This window comes from Scaptodrosophila lebanonensis, unplaced genomic scaffold (genome assembly GCF_003285725.1).
Source record: "Scaptodrosophila lebanonensis strain 11010-0011.00,11010-0021.00 unplaced genomic scaffold, SlebRS2 tig00000024-arrow-pilon, whole genome shotgun sequence".
NCBI lineage: Eukaryota > Metazoa > Arthropoda > Insecta > Diptera > Drosophilidae > Scaptodrosophila > Scaptodrosophila lebanonensis.
The window spans coordinates 18785813-18802761 of record NW_022060538.1 but is presented as its reverse complement, the minus strand read 5'-3'; positions in this window follow the sequence as shown (position 1 = coordinate 18802761).

The following is a 16949-nucleotide window of genomic DNA, read 5'->3' as shown; positions in this document are numbered from 1 at the left end:
TATTGCGTTTACTTCACTGCCCTGTCTCACTTGGTTTCCTTTTAAACTAAGCTTGTAATAGCAATATGCGCTTCTAATATAAAAATTCATTTCCTAAAATAACATATTCAGCGATTCTCTTGACAAGGCTATCTTTTCAATTCCACTAGAGCTTGTGTTTTGCATACCTTTGCAATCGTTTATAAAAAAAAAGGAACCCAACTACCCTAGAATTTTCCTCATTTCATATTGCATTCAAAGGAATGGCGGCAAGGACGTAAGCGGCGCGCGGTTACAACATAAAGAAACAATTTACATCCAAGTTGCTGTGCAGCGTGCAAGGTGCAATAAAAATAAAATTAAATCTGCAATTTTGAGGTTTGCGCTTGAGACGGTGCCGGTCATAAAAAGCGTCTGGCATGGCGGCATCTCCAGCACGCTGGCAAGGTCCTTTTGCACATTTACCTTTGACCTACCTAAATGCTATGCCTGGCTATTGTGCGGAAGACAACGAAGACGTCGGCATGCAAAAACTTCAACTTCATTAAAAATGAAACAACTTTGAGGGTTTTGTGAGTGACACAATGTCAGACAACGGACAAGACCGTTTTCGCTCGCCCACATCCCAATTTCCCTTTTCGTCCATTTCCCATTTTCCATTGTCGTCTGCTCAGCCAGGCGAGCGGCTGTCAATGGACGCTTTACTGCGGCATCTTGTGGTGTGGCCAAAATACTTAAGATGCCCACAGACACCAAAACTTTCACTTGAAAACTTGCCGCCAGTAACTGACTGACAGTAGCCCGAACGGAGACATAGACAGACGGACGTAGACAGACGGACGAAGAGACAGGCACAACCACACACTTACCCGCAAAGTGCTGGCCATAAAATTATGCTTAATGTTACAAGCGAAATTGCTGTTTTCAAGAGATAAGTCCATAAAGTAAATTACATTGTAATTGAAAGTGTGTAGCTTGCTCAAGCGCACAAAATGTTGCTGATTTCTGCTGCTGCCTCTGCTGCTCCGCCTGCTTCCTTGTTGTCTCTGCAGTTGACGTATGTACCCCTACCCTTGTCCTCATCCTCATCCTTACCATGAAAGTACTACGCATTTACTATTTAAGTTTAAACCTTAATTTATGAAATTTTGTATAGTTATATACACTAAGACAGCTTGCTGTTAATCGAGGTATGCTATACGAGCTGCTTTTGAAGACATCTCTTCAGAAAACAGTGTCTAGCTGGCTAACTAAAAACAAAAAAGCCGAACTGGTAATAGAAAAACAGAGCATACACATATATTTATACGAGTATATTTGTGTGCATATTTAAAATTGTTAGTAAATGTAATTGCCTTTTGGCTTATGCTTGATGTAATTATTACGAGTATGTTATGTTAAGTTATCTTAGTGTTATGAAAGCATTGATCCTATAGAAATAGAATGAGAAAGAGAGAGAAAAAGAGAGCTCTCACTTGCAGATAGAGCTTTGATACTGAGGCGAGTTTTCTCATGCTGCTGTCAATTTGTGCTAACGCTTCAAATCTAGACGTTATGCTTAATTGACTTCGTTCTGCGTTTTTTTTTTTTTATATAATTATCCAGTTGATAGTATATTCGATATATCCTATTAGGAATAGTCTGACATGTGAAATGATAAACTCAAAGCAGTCCTGCTGCAGCTTCAACCCACTTAAATGTGAGGAATATGCTTTATATGGTGTGCATCGAACCTGCAATATTATTATTGCTGCTGTCTCATAGTTTTCTAATCTAAAATGGGCAATCACCCACCTTTATAAATTTATCCAACTTTTCTAGAATAATCTACAATCAACGAAATCTATCGTTTTCTTTGTTATGTTGATCAATTATTCTTAAATATGTAACAATCTTTTAAGCTTATACAGCTTGGAAATTATTATTTCAGTAATGTTTTTCAAACAAGAGAAAAAAAACGCTTTGAACAAGTCTAGAGAATTGCAATATGTGCTCTAATATTAGCAGGTCATCATTCACAGAATCTTTACTGAAGTCTTTGTAAAAGCAATAACTTATTAACCAAAAAATTCAAATCAGGAAAATTTGTCGCAGTTCGTCGACCCGTTATGAAAGCATTTTTGCGGCAAATACAATAGATTTGAGAAATTCAGAGTATTTTTTTGTTAAAATTTCCTTAAAGATCAATCCAACTCCTTCTACAATATAAAGGCAAAATATTTAAATGTTTAAATAGCAATCAAACGATGCTATAAGTTATAATAAATTTTAATATGAACTGGAAAAACTGTACATTAAGAGCTTCACTTTACTCCTTAGACCAATTTCTTAAGCACTGTTCTTCTATTTCCAATTTAATTACTACCTATTATGTTTATTTTATTTTGCAATTTTATCCTACACAGCTCACAATTTCCTACTAAATTTTAGTTGTAGGCTCAGAATCGATGGGCTTTCAAATACCCAAGCGTGCCCCTTCTAATCCTTTTGGCTACGCTGTGGCGCATAATTTGGCGTGAAAATTCAAATTCAAATTACAATACCCGAGTAACTTTGGCAAAGTATTTTGATAAGCCAAGATCAGCAGCAAGAACAACCACAGCAGCAATAGCTATGCCAAGACATTGTCTGCTGCTTATCAGGAGCGTTCCACAAAAGGCAGAGAGAGAGAGGGAGGGAGAGAGACAAAAGGCTTAGCGGGAAAATGAGTGATGGGCGCGCGGCGCCCGCAAGCACGCTACAGTATTTTTGCTTTACCTATGATTGTATTTGTATGTACACGTACATATAAACATACCGCTATGTAGGTATGTATGTGCTCACGTAATGTTGTGTGTGTGTGTGTGGGAGAGAAAGAGGCCTGGCAGATAAGATTACCAAGGGCGCCCGTCCATTTTACTGCCTGCTAGCAATTTCAATGAAAAATGAGTTAATTAAAGCAACGTCCCGAATGCCACGCGATCAAATTCTTTTGCAGTGCCAAAAGTTTTGCACCCCATCCCCCCATCCCCATCCTGCTGCCCACGTCAGAAATTCTCAAACAGATAAAACTGTAAACTGTAAAATGCTAAACAGCAAAAGCTGCATTGTTGTTGGTTTGGCTGCCATTACTGTTGCCATTGCGTTCTAAGCGTGTCCGACTATGGCGCTTATTAAATCAAGTTAATAACTTTTAGAGCAGCAATAAAAGTGTCAAAGATTATAGCATAGTTATAGGGGCTCATGCCGAGCGGGTGAGGTTGCAAAGCAATTAAATTCGGTTTAATTACGACGCATTTTTGTTGTTTGTTCTGTTCTGTTTTTTTTTTCTTTTTTTTTTGCTTCGCTTGCAAAACCTTGGCGGTGTGATGGGTGGGAGGGGTGGTGGTTGGTCTGCGGCGGCGGCGGCGGTGGCGGCTCTGTTTGTTAATTTCAACGCCTCATGCGCAGATAAAATGGCAACCAAACGCGCACAGCCGGAAAATTTTTGTGAACGCCAATGTTGCTGCCACTGCTACTGCTACTGTGCTTCTTGTTGTTGTTTTTGGCATTTTGCATGCCGAGCAGAAGTGTGGAGATGAAGATTGGATGGATGCAGGAGAAGGAGGGAGAGGAGGAGGACGCATGTTTATCTGCACGCAGACAGATATGCCGCCTGCCGACGACGACAACGATGCCTCACTGCGTGTGTGTGTGTGAGTGTGTGTGTGTCACAGGGTAAAACGGTCGAGCAGTGTGTGCAAATGTTGTGCGAGCCATTAATCACACGATTTCATGAATACATCAGCCAAGCCAGTGAAGCTCAGCCGGGCACAGAGTGCAGGACGACAACGACAACGACGACGATGACGACAGTCAAGCCCTGAATCTGAAGCTGATGCTGATTCTGATGCTGATACTCGTACTCTTATTCGTTTTGAGCCGGTGGCTGAGGCTGAGGCTGTGGCTGTGGCTGGGGCTGCGGCTGAGTCCAAGCGCCAGCTAACATAAACGAAACAAAACGAAATGACTCAAAAATCTTATTTTCAGCTCATGTTGTGCTCGTTTGTTATTTTTTGCTGCCTGTTCGTTTGTTTGTTTGTTTGTTTGTCCCACCCGAATGTTCGCTGCCCAAGCAGGGTTGGGGAAGGGCTGCCATATCACATGCGCCGCCCTGTGCAAAGCATATCTGCAAAGCATTTCGTTTTGTCAACTGCTGGCAAACACAAGGAAGGCACACCAAACTAAATTATACAGTAAATATCATTATAATTGAACATAAAGATGCTCGAGAAGATTTTCACGAAAGATATATTTAAACAGTTTGTAATAAAATAGCCCTCTCCACACTACTAAATGCAATATAATTCGCACGGTCTGTAATGGGCTTTTTAAAATAACTCGATGGATTATTTTTAGGCTCTAATATGCTATTAATTAGTTTTAAATAACACATAGAGTTCTTCATCTTTTTGTTTTAATTATTATATGTCCCTGGAGACCTAAACTTATTGCAGTACTTTCGTAAACAGAATGGTGGATCCATTGATAACTAAAAGCTGTCTTTAATTTATTATTTCCTTCAGTTAGCATCCAAAAAATGTAATTCACGTAGCAAACAACTTAAACAAACCAAAGAGTTTCTCCTTTAAAAAATAAGTGAACATCTTCCCTACATATGAGTTACAATAAAAAAGTTCATCAAGAAAACATACTTACAATAATATATGCGGAAAATTGGCATTAAAATAAATGAAACATATATTATTTATTGTGATCTAAGCCAGCCTGACTCGATGGATTATTTTCAGGCGTATGTGCAGAACTCTAGTAAGATTACGTATCTAAATAACTCATAGAGACCGAATCTTATATATGCATTTAAATGCTTTAAAAGCTTCAATTAGAAATCAGTTAAGTATCTTGGAAAAATAACAAGTCTCTATAACTGTTTTTTTATTCCCCAATGTGTAAGTTTTATAACTTTAATACACAATAGAAATAGCAATAAATTGGGAAAATAACTAATTGAAAACCAAAAACTAAAAATATAATGGAAATAGATGGCAGTGACAAAATCGAAATTAGAACAAAATTTAGCTCCCGATTAAAAAACAATCGTAAAATTGAGAAGAATATTATGTTTTAGAAAATCACATTGCGAATCTATTTAAAAATCGACAAAAAATGTAATCCTCCGAACATACTATACTTTTATGTTTCACTAAACCAACAGCAACTTGAGAGTTCAGGTTCAGAGTGGATTGTCCTTTTAAGAACCCTGTTTCAATATTTTTTAAAGATTTATAAATTACTTTACATGGTTTCAAGAATCCAACTTAATGTTTAAATATAACCAAAACTAAGCTAAGTATGCAATTGGTGTACTCTCATTAACAAAGGCTCTGCAGGCTTCTTTTAAGGTGCCGTTTTTGTAACATAATTTGAACTCCTCCTCCAACTCTAAATATTCGATCATAAAAAACCGTTTGACGTCAATGAGTTATAATTCTATTGCATAATAGGTATCGACAAAAAAACCTATATTCTAGAGACTTGTGTATATTTTGTAAGCATCTCAGCCAAGACAGTTTCACTGTAGTAACAAAGCACAGGCCACGCAAATGACAGCAAAAAGGGTTAAGGCGCAAGGGGTGCCTGGATGTGAGGCTGCGATGCTGCGAGGGTGCGAGGATCCAAGGGTGCGTTGCATTAATGACATCAGACGGAGCTGACGATGATGCTGAGAAGGATGCTCATGTGACGAGGACGCACAAGTCGAAGTCAGCGTCAGTCACTCAAACGGCTACTGGGATAGCAGGACTGGGATTGTGTTGGTGTCTGTTCTTATGCCTGCGACTGGGGGCAGGTCCTGGTTAGTTGGCAGTTGGAATTTTCGTCATTTTGATGTTCCTGTTCTTGCTGTTGTTGTTGTTGTTCTTGTTGTTGTTGTTAGTGTTGAGCATTTCGTTGTCACAAGCAAACCATTAAGCTCTTGAGTTGTCGCTGGCGGCTGATTTTCCCAGTGTGCCTCTGTACGTGAAGGGGGCGTGTCTAAATGTACAGCTGCGCTCGGCATCTAAGTGTGTATGTGAAGCTTTTGGGTAATGAGGGTTAGGCAAAGGGTTGCACTCGTTTAAAGAGAGACACTACCCAGTTCTGTAAAAACAGTCGGAAATGTTATAAATGATTTCTTTTTAATGTGCAATTTAAGGAATTCTTTACGATGTGCTGAACATTTTTGAGCAATATCTTTTTTCTTCTTACTTATTTGTCGAGACAATCAAAAATGGTGCACTGCAAAAAATAAGTTCAAATTGTAACACAATTATATGGAAATGTCATAATTTGAATAGAACTGAGAGACTGATTCAAAGTAATTACGTAAAGACGTCTTTACAAAAAAGAAAGATGATGTTCCAATTTCCACACAGCTGTCATAATTGAAGCAGCTAGGAAACGTTTTCTTAACTTAAACTTTCCTTTACAGGAATCAAGTGCGATGTTTTTGAGTATTCTATGATAGAAAAGCCTATACCAATACTACGAAGTAAACCAAAATGTATATAATTTAAAAGAAAGGCTGACGTCTATTGACTTTCATTGCAATGGAGGTTTTTTCAGATTATCTGCTCAAATTATTCTTCTATGCACGGTTTAATCATATTTAAAACATCTCTCAACAAACATTTCTTCTACGGTATAGCAAATTGGTAGCCTGAATATATGAAGAGTTCAAAAAATGAACCACAGTAATATCCGTATGCCATTGAAAATAAGAGAAATCTCAAGTATACCTAGTTTTTCTCAATATCATTATGCAGATTACAAATTTCTTGGTTTCGTCCTCTGTTTCTGCCGAACTTGAAATCAATCAGTACATACTATATATGACAGCGTCATACAGCAGATAAAGATGTTACTATTATATTTTACTATTCTTGAATTTTTTCTTGTTAATACCCAATTATACATTATTCGAGTCGATCGCTTTATCATCAAATATTGCTGTCATAAAACCCTACCTTACAAGAAATAGTTGAATTAAATGGTTGACTCAAATCAAATCTACACCCGTTTACTTTTTTGCGGTATCAATTTAAATTAAATTACTTATCAAAATAATGGAGGAATGTTTTAAGCAAGAAATATGAAAATGCTCTTTAAATAAATTAATATTGAATTGTATTTTTATTTTACTGTTTCTCATTCAGCCGACCACATTATCTTAAAAATTCATTAGTGCATTTGAGATTTTACTTTTGCAGAAACTGAAACTTAACTTTATGCTAATTAAACCTGAAAATGTAGCGAAGTTTGCAGCCAGCCGCTCGTGTGAGTAGAAGAAGCGTCAACCCTAGAACTTTAGCTACTTTGCATTAAATGTGAAGTTTTGGGACATTTTTGGCAGCTCATTTGCAAATCTCACGCACATTCGTTCTTATAAACATGCCAGGAACTTTGAAACATGCCACAGCTCTATGCGGCAGCTATGATCTCTCACACTAGCTGGCTTATAACCCGACTTCCTTCCCAGCCGCTTCATTCGCAACATAAACAAACAGTCATTTCCGGGCTGGCGACAAACTTTTCTTTTCGGCGGCTTGGCTTTAAAATAAAGTTTTTTATATTTTTAATTAGATGCACATGAGGTTTTACTTACCAAAAACTTTTGATGGCAAACACAGTCAGCAGCTCCAAAGCACACACACACACACGTGGACAGAAACCACTTCGGTTATGGCATCTTTAGGACCAGAGCATATCCAACGAGCATTTGCACTTTGCATTCAACCCAGCACATCCCTCCTACCTCTTGCACACCGCCTGACTGCAACTTCCGTGCCACTGCGCCAAAACTTTTCAACATACTCGCACAAACAACAAACAGCCTGCAAAAATTTTAAATAACGCTAACATTTCCCACACATACCCAATAGTGTTGTCCCTTTAGCTATTTTTCTTAGCCAATAACAGCTAAGGATTCAAGACTTGCTCATAATAATTGCATAACAGTCTTCATCAACGTTTCACCGCCGCACATGTCATTTAATTAGATTTCAAGAAGAAACTATAAACAAAGTATTTAAAGACGTTAAAAATAAAAAAATAAAACAAAAAAATTAACAGGCTTCGTCCAGGGATTTTTGCATTATTATTATATTATACTATATTATACTATATATTACGTTCTTTACTCATTATGATAAAATTTCATCCAACAGTGATATCGTATCTTATTTATAGTGCTTATCTGTTGCTTACCATGTTGTGTAAATAATAATAAAAGAGCTCAAACTTATATGCATTACAGATTTGTTCTTAATTAATATCCCTTCTCGAAAACACCTTCATTGTTTCTAAAAAGGACAAACGGAACTTAGCCTGAACTTAGCAATTGCCGTTTTGAACCTTTTCAGTTTCCGGGTTCAGTTGCATTGAACAACTGCTCGTCTTAACTATCTCTACGTCTTTAAACATGCTCGTATACCCGAAGACTTGAGATGTGGTGTACTAGAACGTCTTCAATGTAGTTTGTTTTCAACTTATTTTAAACTAACTAACTAAAGCTACACTTTTTTACACTTTTTGAAAATATTGTTTTCTGCATTTGAAATATCAGCTAAGACTCTTAAACAACAAAAAGCAGCACTGATGCTCTCCAACACACACACACACATTCACACACGCCGCTTGACATTTTACATTTCTCATATTTTTCATTGCATACGCCAAGGCGTTTGGCTGATTTTGTGTATCACAAAGTTTTCGCTTTTGCTGCTGCAAATTATGTGAAATGTGTTGCAAAAGGATTTCAGTGTAGGGGCACTGTTTCCACCGAAGTGGGGAGGAGGGGGCGGGCTACTTATTGTGCTTGCCATTGTCAGCAAATTTAGCAACTTAATTTTGAAATCGGCTTAAAAAAAAGGAAAGGGGAGGGAGGGCGCGGACCAAGTGCTAGGCAGACAGGAGAGTGTAAGGGCTCGAGGCCCAGAACGGAAAATTGTAAAGCAGCAGCAACAACAACAGCAGCACCACCAAGAACAAGCACAGTAGCAAAACTTTGCCACGCTGCAGGTAAATGTCAAAATTGATGCCACTCCAAAAAGCGTCCAAAACTTTGCTTGGCAAAATTTCTGTATATTTTTTTCCTGTATATAATTTTTTTTTTTTTGTTATTGTTTTGTTGTGGCCGTAAACAGCAACAAGAATAACTACAATGAGTTCAGAGGCAAAGTTTTTGCATTGTTTTAAACATTGCGACCTGACCAGTAAACAACAGCGTCGAGGCTACGGAAATACTCGTACACCTTCCTCCTTAGCCCTTCCCATCAGTCCTTTGCCATACAATTAGCACCAGGGCGCAGTTGCCAAGTTGCCTTTGTGAGTGCGTGTTTGTGTGTGTTGGAAGCTTAGCCTAATTAAAAAAATGAGTTCTAACAACGCTGTGGGCGGCAAACTCGAAAATTTTAAATTGAATCAACTTGAGTGCTCATAAATTTTTCTAGGGGTCTTAAGTTGGGGATTTGCAGTTTTGTTTCGAGTTACTTTTTCCAGCCTGGACCGCTGCTGTTGCCAGCAGCCGCCCGTCACTTGCAGCCTTTTTTGCAAGCCAAGGCTTCAGGCTCGAGTGTTGCATGTGGCAAGAGCAGGATGTGGACAGAGGGAGGGAGAGAGAGAGAAAGAGGGAGAAGGTGAGGGCTGAGCGTCAGGTGCCGCTGCTGTGGAAAGTTTTGTTTAAAGTCAATCAAACAATTTTGCGCTACAACTTTTGTTGGTTGAAATATTTTGGCGCTTTAATTTGGCTGTCATAGCAACGCGGTAATTGTTGTTGTTGTACTTGAGTTTGATGTTGTTGCTTATGTTCCAACATATATCTGTACATTGCGCATATCAGGGAACGGGCAAAGAGGCTAAGAATATTGCTGCATTGTTAATTGGAAGTATTTCCAAGAAAGCCAATTAAGTTGTCAGTCTGCCAGTCTGTCAGCGCTGCCAAATGCAGTTGTTGTTGTTGTTTCTACTGCTGTTTTTTTTTTTTTGGTTGTTGCTCAAGCCACACATAACTGTTAATTCTCCAGCGTCTGGTGAGCTAATTAAAGTGCATGGTATTTATAATTATGAAACAAAATTAAACCAAATGAATCGCAAACTCTTTGTGTTAAGAAACAAATTTACAACAAAAATTGTTTCAGCTTTGGAAAGGTATTTGTGTATGTATGTGTGTCTATACTATTGTTATTCAAATTCTCCTACGATTGGCTTTGGCTCGTAAAACATGCAAGGATGTAGGAGAGTATGTATGTGTGCTGATCATGTTAGGCTTTATTTTACTTTATCTTACTTCATCTTACCGACAATTCTCTTAATTTGAATTCAAATAAAAGCTCGCATAATTTAAGTATGTAATCTTAATTTATTGACAGGACATTTAACCACAATAATTACAATGACATTGCAGTGCATTTCGATTCTTTATCTCCCATATCTTTCTAATAGTTCTTAGCTTTTTGAAGCGGTGTTCTAATGCAGTTAATGAGTATTGTTCGAGTGTGCCATTCATGCTGATCTAGAAAATATATATAGTTACTTTGCGGGGTCTGCCACGCCTCCTTCTGCCTGTTAAATTTTTATCTTTGCGTAAACCTAATATACTCTTGTACATCTCAGGTAGTCGAACCGCGTTTAATTGCAACTTTGAGGTGACTAATTGACATTGACTTTAAAAAGAAACTCGCTATTTGCAATAAACTCATGGTACTATGCACTTTTAAGATATATTTGTAAATACTGCTGTTAAGCACCCTTCTTTTTTATAGTTTCCACCTTATTAATTATCAATTAGCTAAAAGTGAATACATCCATACATCATTATTTCAATAGCAGATTTATTATTCCTCTTAAACTAAAGGGAATTTAACTTAGCATTCTTGTACCTTAAATGACAAAAGCAAATGCTAACAACGGCAACTGTCACACCTACACACGCACAAACACACACACACGGAGTTGTACAGGCGCAGCGGGCGCGCTTGGTAATTTAAATTTTAATTTTGATCTTAATCTCTTAATGCGAAATAAAATGCCGCACACTGGTGCCCCAACAACAGCCTGAAAGTCCTCCGTCGCTGCAGCAACAACAACATCCGCATCAGGAGCTGCGACTCGACCTCAGCACACGCGGTGCCCACGCACCACGCCCACTCTTAGTCTTCTTCTTTAAATGACTTTAAATGACTCACAAACACACACACATACATACGTATACTCGTATACTCGCACATTAAGAAAGTCGCAGTTCCTGTCTAATTTACTTTCTCCGCTGTCTCTTTTTCTGAGTATGATTTTTGGCATCTGAAAGACACAATTTTTTTTGTACAAGCATTTAAAATCAGAAAAGAAAATATGCCCTTAAATTAAACGCTATTTAATATTTAAAAAGATATAGTATTGTAGGACAAGTCTAGAAATAATTAATTAAGGTCCCAAACAACAATCCATAATATATTACACTTAAGGAATTTAATATTTTATATCTACGAGAAATGTTCAATTTTAGGATAAAACAGAAATAAGTAAACGCAATTATTCGAGTATAACTAACATAATGAATACACTATTTTGAACAAGTAATAAAAATTGTAAGAAAAAAAGAATAAGTAAGCGAAACAATTGAAAATACTTTTTTGAACAAGTAATTAAAACTGGAAACAAAAAATAATAAATAAGCAAAACAATTTAAATTATTTTTTTTTTATTTTATTATTATTTTTTTTAATAGCAGAGTGCATTTTATTTAAAACTGTCCAACGTGGACAATCATTAAATTGTTTAAATAAACTTGCCAACTTATTATGTGAGTATGAATAACACAAAAGTTCTAAAGCAATTGGTCAGACTGTTATTCCTACCCCAAAGAAATACAGACACTGTACTCGTATATATAGATTTATTTATTAGTCATGATGTGATCACATTTAGCATAAGTCTTGCAGCAATCGGGAGTTATTGGAATTTAGCATTTCGTTGCCACATAATTATTCTTATTCTTTTGTTCAGCAAAAAGGCCAGAAGCGCGGCTTAAAAGTATTTGCTTGTAGCTGTGTCAGTGCCGTTTCGCCACTTGATGTAATTGGCAGGTGTTTGTATGTCCAAGTTTATAAATTTCTGGAGACAATTTACATAAATAAAGTCAGAATTATTTTGTTGAATAAACGTAAAAAGAAACTATGAACTAAATCTCTAACAATATGCTGCAATAAATATGCATTTTAAGCAGTTTTTCTATTCCTTCACTAACTCGTATATTTATCTTTGCTGTTTTTTTTTTATTTAACTACACTCTTTGATATGCCGCCCCATTCTTCGCTTTCCTCTCTGCCAAACAAACCATGCACTTTATCGTCCAAATATGAAACTTCTCACACATGATGACCGCAATTTCATCCTAGATTCCAAAGCGATACACAATTTGGCTGGCGTGCAGAGCCGAACTTAAGCCCGAGCACTTACCAACTGGAAAATTGAACCAAAAATGTCATGCATTTTGCATTTTCAGTGACCACAAGCATATACGAAAAATATACCTACGGGTTTTAGCCGCAGCCACCCTCACCCGCAGCCATCCCATTGCCCCACTCTTATGCCACCTGCCCACATACTATTAGACATCGTATGCGAGCTATTATACAAATGGTCATATTTAATTCGTTCTGCTGGCAATAGAAAAAGTGCGTAGAGCCGACATTAACAACAAACAGGACGAGCGGGCAGATACATTGTAGTAAATCCCGTAGCTAATCTGTGGCAATAATGGTGAATATAAAAAGATAAAGTTGCATGCTGTCTCAACCCCCGTTCACGCTCAGACCTACATATCTAGTGGACATTGCTGGGTTGGAACTGTTGGGCTTTGTACGCTGACCATAAAGTTGTATGATTTGTTTTATGGCCAACAAAGGACGTTATTATTGCTAAAAGGCACGCCCAGCGCATGGCCCAGGTAACAAGCAGAAGGCATTTCCTATGGGCAAGGACTATTGGGTATTGGGTATTGGTATTATACGCTGTACTTGTGTGTGTGCACGACTCTATCTAGGTGGGTGTGAGAAGTCAATAAAGCATAATGTGCGCACGTTTTTAATTGGCGCGCTGAAAGGCAACAAACGCTACTGCAAGCTCCTTGAATATTGACCAAATACGTTGCTGTTCAGCTAAATAGATACAAAGGCTTCTTCAGAGGACATTTCTCATAGATTTGATGTTTGATGTTATGACAAAGAATTGATGATAGAGCATAAATTACTCGATAATAATCTATTTCTCCTAAACCTGTGACTTTCTTCATAAATCAAAACAATCTTATTTGTCTGTTTCCACTTTTCGATTTGTTTCAAAAAGAGCAAGAAAAGAAGAAAGATCAATTGAAACCCGGCAAAATAATAATATTGAAAAGGCAAAAATAATATTTTTAAAATATCCGTCTTGAAGGTAGACTTCGCTGCATATACCAACTGCAAGGCAAAGAAGTCCCATCAGAATGAACGCAAGATACTCAAAACTGTGAAACGAATGAGCTGGGGAGATGAAGAAAGCTGCTAAAATGCAGAATGAAATAGCTTGAAAGAAGGCCTATAGGAATTTCAAATTCAAAAAGGTCAAAGGGGGCAAAAAAATTTGCACAATGTCATCAAAAAACTTATGGTGGAAAAAACCCAAAACAATCAAGAAGAAGCGGTCAGAAAATCTAGCCAAATGCAAAAAGAACAAAACAAAACACAATTATTATTGGTAATTAGAATCCATAGGTTATATTGTGATTTTTGTATAATTGATTAAAGTTAGTTAAGAAAAAAAAGTTTACTAACCTGCAAAAATATTATTTACTTTAATTGGAAACTGGAAACTGGACGAGCGGCATGTTTTATTAATGAAGCCTAAAAACCCACTAGTATAAGCCCAAAAAAAAAACGAAACATTTTGGACAGCCCTGCTAATTTTAATGAAAATATATTTAAGGTAATTATATTCAATTATATGATTTTTTTTAATTTACATATTGACTTAATATTTTGATATAAAAGATGAAAATGGTTCGCAAAAAATAATTTAATTTATTTGTCTACGTGTTACAAAATTTATGAGGAAGAAGAAAATTGTAGAGCTTATGGCTCTTTTTTAATCAAAACAAAAAATAATTCAATTTGCATATATTTGCAAAAAAGATTTTCTTCATTTGTTACGATAAATAAATAGAAATAAATATAAATAAATTGTTAAATAACTAATAGTTGTGTACGAAACTATTTTTATCGTATTTTCGACTATAAAATACAAATCTAACCAATACGCAATGGAATATTTTACATAAATTTGACCAATAATGCTCTTTCTGTAATGAACAATTGCCTTCCTTTAACGTTTTCAACATTTTTGAATCTATTCAAGTGAATGGCAGTGTATTGATGGCAGAAGCTGAGTGGCAAAAACCAATTAGCGGCAGCTAGCTAGCCAATTTGGTGCGCTGCTCATGTGTGTGCGTGTGTGTGGCGAGTGTGTCTACGGATGTCTAGGTGTGTATGTGTGTGTGAGTGTGTGTGTGTGTGAGTGAGGACCCAAGTCTAATTACGCTTCAATTGCGCCACTTGCATATAGATCGCTGAATTATGGAAATTTTTGGCAAGGCGCATTTCTTAAGCGCTACACGATATTTCTGTGCAACCGAATGGTGGTGTACTAATGGTGGTGGTGGTGTGTGTGTGTGTGTAGGTGTGCGGAAAAATTTTAATTTCAAATTGACAAAACGTAATTAGGCAAGTCGTCGGAGTTGGCCAGCAACATCAATACCATCAATGGCAAGCGAAGCAATCAAGGCAGCAGCGTCACCTTGGCCAGCAAGTCAAGAAACGAAAAGAAATGAGGGCATGTGTTTTATTGACATTGCTGTCGAGGTTATTGCATTGGGCATAAATTAATTTCACGAGCGTAAATTGAGCAGTTTTTGACATTGCATGAGCCACCACAACCAAACCACCCCGCCACCCAATCACTACACCGACACCCACACCAACACACACACGCACAAAGCCAATTACGTGGCGCTGTCAGCGCATGGACTTTTTGCTCGGCCCGGTGACTGGTGACAATTTTCTTCTTACCTAAGATTGTCGTAATTGTGTGTGCCACACTGCCAACCATTAATTCTCGTTAGCGTCCGAAAGCAGCAACAGCACCAGCAGCAGCAGGAGCAGCAGTCGGTAACAAAAACAAAAACAACTACAACAACACTAACAAAATATAGCACAGCCTGCGCTTTGGACTTCTATGGGCCTGCTGGAGGTAGGGGTGAGAGTCTTTGGTCAGCAGCCTGGCGTCTTTTGCTGTTTTCATATTAATTTAGTTGATTTTTGTGTGAATTAATTAGGCAAAAGGTGAAAATGAAGATGAATGTTTTAATTAGGCTGGCAGGCGGTGTGAAATAACGCGATTTGAATGTCACTCATTTGCCAGCCCCACCCCCCCCCCAACTCTCTCCCCCCGCCCCCCACTTCCACCTTCTGGGCCAGTTAGTTTCCGCCCCTAAAACCATGCAACACTTTAAACGCTTTAAAAGCCCAACGACAAACATGGACAGGGAAAAAAGGCAAGCCTGCGACCAAGCACCGAGCACCGAGCAGCGTTCACCGTACGACCGAGAAAATCCCGGCAAAGGCTTAAGCATTGTCTGACAAAACACCTGAGACATTCAATTATATCGCGCTCACACAGCTCCAGTGGCTGGCACTAGAGACGCGCAGAAACTCTCGAAGACTTGGCTTATAAAATTGTCAACTAGTACTGTAGCGAACCAATTTGAAAATGTTTACACAGAGTTTATTACGATAGTACAATTATATGAGTTGCAAAAGGACATTTCTACTTTTAGAACGCCCTCAATGAAATCAAATTAAAAATAAACACTCTAACTTATACATTTCTAAATATATTTTTATGTTTAATTTTTAAGTTTGCTTTCATTTCATGTATTCTCAGAAGGAATATTGTTTATTATTATATTTAAATTATTTGGAAAAAAACACCTGATTTGTTTTATTTTATTTTATTTCTTTTTTTTTTTGGTTTTTGCACAGAAACAGCTCCGCCTGGTAGCGCCCTCGAATGGTCTACATAACCAATTGTCTGCAGAAACATTTTGTTTTGCAAAAGTTGACAGAAAAAGGTAATTTGCTTTGTGGTCGCAAGCATTTTTAACTGCACCGGCAACAACAACAACTACCAAAGTACAAAAGTAGGGGAGAAAAGAGACAAAAGCAGCAGCCACTTGAAACAAGGATTTCAATTTAATAAGCAGCATGACCGCCAAAACAGCTGAGCTTTCTAGTGCCTCCCTCTGTGCCTGTTTAACTCGCTCATTCAGTGTTTTGGCTGTGGAAAGGGTGACATTGTTGGTCGACTGTCATAAGAGTTTGCTTCATTTGTGGCTGCAAAGTGGCTAAACAGTTATGATGAACTAACTGCTGGAGAATCCACTAAATGCACAATTTTTATGAAAATATCAAAGACCAAAAGGTCAAGATTATATGATTTAAAGCCCTACCTTCATGGCCCCTATTTATAAAGAAGATGCTTATATAAGCTTTCTGGAATTCTGTTTCATTCTAGGATTCTGAAATAAATACTTTTCCTATTAATTTTCTCTCTCAACGCAAGTGCGTCACAAGGAATGATTGGCGCTTCTTAAATGGAACTTTATCCGTTAAACATAAATAAAGCAATCTCTCTCTTATACGTTTCATATATACTTCCTCCTTAAGGTGAAGGATTTTATAAAATCGATTAAAATATGAGAAGTCGTTGCAAACCACAAATAATCATATTCATAGCACGACGAACTAAATGATGACCACCTTAACTCAAAGACCTCGGAGAACATATAAAGTTGGTATTCATTCTCTTCAAAGACCTTAGAGGGAAAAATTTTATGGTTTTTGCGGATTTTCCCTTTCGTTAAT